Source organism: Engraulis encrasicolus, chromosome 1 (genome assembly GCF_034702125.1).
Source record: "Engraulis encrasicolus isolate BLACKSEA-1 chromosome 1, IST_EnEncr_1.0, whole genome shotgun sequence".
NCBI lineage: Eukaryota > Metazoa > Chordata > Actinopteri > Clupeiformes > Engraulidae > Engraulis > Engraulis encrasicolus.
In genome coordinates this window covers 15,401,100-15,405,276 of record NC_085857.1, presented here as the reverse complement: position 1 = coordinate 15,405,276, position 4,177 = coordinate 15,401,100, and positions in this window count along the sequence as shown.

Sequence of the window (4,177 nt, the reverse complement as noted above, 5' to 3'; positions counted from 1 at the left end):
TTTGTCAGTGGCCTTGCTGGCTAGAGGCTGACAGTGGAGGGAGAGTGGGTTGAGTGTTCAGTATCTTGATTGCTTGGTGCATTGAGCTGCTTGCAAGCCTGGTGGTACGGGAACGGAGGCGCCTGTACCTCTTTCCAGAGGGCAGGAGGCTGAACAGTTTGTGTGCAGGGTGGCTTGTGTCTTTGATGATCATCAGTGCTTTCCGGGTGAGACGTGTGGTGTAAATGTCCTGCAGGGAGGGGAGTGGTACTCCAATGATCTTCTTCGCTGTGTTCACAACACGCTGGAGTGTCTTCCTGTCTTTCTCCGTGCAGCTTCCTCCCCACACTGTGATGCAGCTGGACACGACGCTCTCTATGGTTCCTCTGTAGAATGTTGTCATGATGGAGGGTGTAGCACTTGCCTTCTTTAGTTTGCGCAAGAAGTAGAGACGCTGATGGGCCTTCTTTGCCAGTGATGTAGTGTTGGTGGTCCAAGAGAGGTCGTAGGTGATGTGCACTCCAAGGAACTTGGTGCTGCTCACTCTCTCCACAGCATCACCGTCGATGGTCAGTGGTGGCAGTTGTTTTTGGACCCTCTGAAAGTTGACAACAATCTCCTTGGTCTTGTTGACATTCAGCAGGAGGTTGTTGTCTTTGCACCATCTGGCCAGCAGGTCTACTTCTTCTCTGTAGTGAGTCAACTGTCAACACATAGAAAAGACTACTTTGTAGAATAGAAGATACTGAATTATGTTAACCCTGTGAAACCTGAACCATGAAAGCAATGAGAGAAAATTCTAATTTTTTTGGAATTTGCTTCAATATTGTTCCCTTATAAGAAATGTAAAAACAAATTTTTGTTAAGGTCACTGAGATATTTAATGCATCATATATGATGCATCAGGCTTTAAATGAATGAAAATTCCAATTTCATGACCATTGAAAAATGACTTTTAATGCATTTACAACTTTTTTTTAATTTAAAAAAGTTGTCAGACAGTTTAATTTGAGGATTATCTTTAAATATTTAGTGAGATCCTGACATTTTTTTAAGCCTATCCTTGTTTTAGCAGGACCATATTTTAAATTTCCCACAGCCTGGTTGGGTAATTTATTAAAATCTATGTAAAAACATAGCTGATCGAATGCTTAACAACCTATTTATGGGTGTAATATAGATCATTATTCATTTTTGATGTGTAATTTGAATATATGGGTCCATTACTACAATTGGACCATTTCTCCATTCACTTCAATGCATTTTTTACGAGATCATAATTTCAACAGTTTGCATTACATTTTCAAAATTGCAAGTAAAACCTGTTTCTTAAGGCAATATCTTTGTCTTGAAGTAAAACAACTTGTGTGTTTTGTTAAACGATCGTCGTGGTATGCTTTGTAAGTTTCCCTATGGAGCAAATGCATTGATGGCTGACTTCCTGCCACCGCCGGATGGTGCTTATATGTTTCATCAGTTTTAGCACGATCTCTCTGCAACACGGTGTAAAAATATAAACTCTTCCTTGATTAATTGCACAAAGCAAGTGTTCAAATTAAACGATGTAGAGTTATATTTCGGAAATTTGTACACAAACCTTTTGCAATTTGACGATATCTCAGCGTCGGTCAGGGAAACCGCTTCTACTCCATTTTTGCATTTTTCGCCGAGCTGTGATCAACTTGTTGTTTACCGCTGCTCTCTTGTGGCGGTTTCCGTGTACTGCAGGACGTTTGGAAATGACACGCAGGATGTTTTTGAGATGGATTTTTTTTTTGTGTCAGAGTGGAGAGGGCTTTGAATTTGATGCATATATGATGCATCCGGCGCGATAGGGTTAAAGACCATTTGAGCATCATTTGTTTAAAAATGGTTGCTACATTCTTCCGTTTCCATGCATTTCTGAACAAGAACACAGTCCCACTGGACATTGACATTTATTTGTCTCTCTTCCTCAACATTTCCGTAGGTGGTGTAGGTAAGTGCTCGCCAGTTGATCAGATTTCCACCCTGAAACGGCTTGTTGTGAGAGTAGTTGTTAATCTGGCACGGGGAAATCACATGGTTCCACATGTGCAAGTCTGTCAGCTGTCCGATGAGCGCTTCACTGGCATTAAACCCACCTCCATAGGAGTCTTGGTCATTCCCAAGAACAACGATTGGTGTACCAGTGAGACTGCCGCCCTTGAAACCGAACTTCCTTGAGCCTGGTTTGCCATTAACCCACATCTGGGACAGGCCTGTAATAGAGTCCCATGTAGTACAGACCGAGTTCCAGCCACTCAGCTCATCTGGCAACCCCCAAAAGTACATATCTTGGTCACCGATGTAGAATGAGAATTGACTCCTTCCATATTTGAAAAGTGATAAACCTTTGGTGTGTGTGGGAGTAGCCAGAGAGAAGAAGGTTTGCCACCTAGTGTCAGAAATGTCCGAGAAGAATCTCAGACAGACACTGGCCACATTTATATTTCCATTTAAAGTTGGATGGAGTCTAATGTAACTGTTGGTGGCACCCCCGAAAGTGAACGCCTTGCCACTGAGATCTGAAAAAAAAGAAGAAAACAGGGAGCTTAAAGTAGGCTTGTGTCCTGATTACATTTGGTAAGTATATCAACTAATTTTCCTCAGAATGTCCACAGAGTCTACGGCCCTGGATCAGTGTGCGCTATAATGTTGAATGAATAAAGGGGTAGTTGGGTCCTCATTACATTGCATTGGGTGGTGGGGCTTGTCATACGTAAGTGGCCCTGGGTGCAGGTCTGGTCTCGGAGGTTGGGGTGGTGGCGTTCTTGTTGCACTTGCAGTATAGCCTGATAATTTGAGTGTTAAATTCCCCTCTCCATGGGTGTTGAATCAACACTGCAAACTTTACTGTGTCGTGGAAGACACCAGAAATGGAATGTTGTGTGTATTTAGGGTGTTTAGGATGTTTTTCTTTTTGGGAAGAGGACAGCATTTCCCCCTTCATGCCCCTGGATCTACACCCATGCAGCCCCGTAGACATATTGTGAGTTGTGAGCTGTCATATGGTGTATTGTGGATTGAAGTGGATAAATCCTGAAATGTTTGTCAGAATTTGACTTACTATTAGATACCAGTATGCACACACACACACGTGCACACACACGTACACACACACTGTCTGTAAAGTATGTGATGACATGAGACTCAGTGGTATGAGTGGTATAGTGCATATACGTAGGTAGTTGTTCAGGAGTTTTTAAGTCTATAACGGATTTTTTTTTGGACATACCATAGCTTGAATTCAAGAGAAACAACGATAGCCTAAGTAACACAGTAATAAGAAGATGTAGGCCTATCAAAGACAACGCACTAAACAGAAATCAGTTACATTTTATTTTGCTGCCTTTGTTACATTAACTACTGTTAAAGTATGCAACAGCACAAAACATAACAAGCATTTTATCCCATGTTTAGTGTCAGATGTACAACACTGTATCCCCGGGTTACGATTAGGTATGTACAGTACATCCTCAGGCTAAGGTTGAGGTTAGAGCAAATTATGTGCACTATCAGTAGCCTATGTGATACAGTGATACAGTATTACATGTAATGAAACAGTACGTGCACTGTATCCTGATGTTAGGGTTATGTGTAGGCTACAATATTACTGTAGATGTTGATACAGATACATGTAGATGAGTAGAGTAGATTAGATTAGATGTTGATACATGTGCAGTAGATATGTTGGAACAGATAGTATGAAATATTTCCCTCTGAAACATACATCTCTACATCAATACAACATGACTTGGAATGCACCCAGTATTTCATGGTCATAAATACAATTGGGTCATCTTTTTTAAAGTCCCTCAGAATAATCACTTATAGTGTGTATGTGATACAATGAAACCAATTACCTGTAGACCTGAAATTCTAAAGACATTTCTAGTCTGAAGAGGGTCTGATGCAGAAGTAACTACACTTAATTAAGAATGATCTTTATCTCGACCCAATTATCTAGCCAACAATGGCTAAAATTGCATTTATTTTTATTTCATTAATTAATTCATTCATACAAACAGTGCTTACTTATTGGGCTCTCTTCCTCAACATTTCCGTACATGGTGTACATGAGTGATTGCCAGTTAATTAGATTTCCACCCTGGAAAGGCTTGTTGCGAGAGTAGTTGTTGATCTTGCATGGGGAAATCACATGGTCCCACATGTGCAC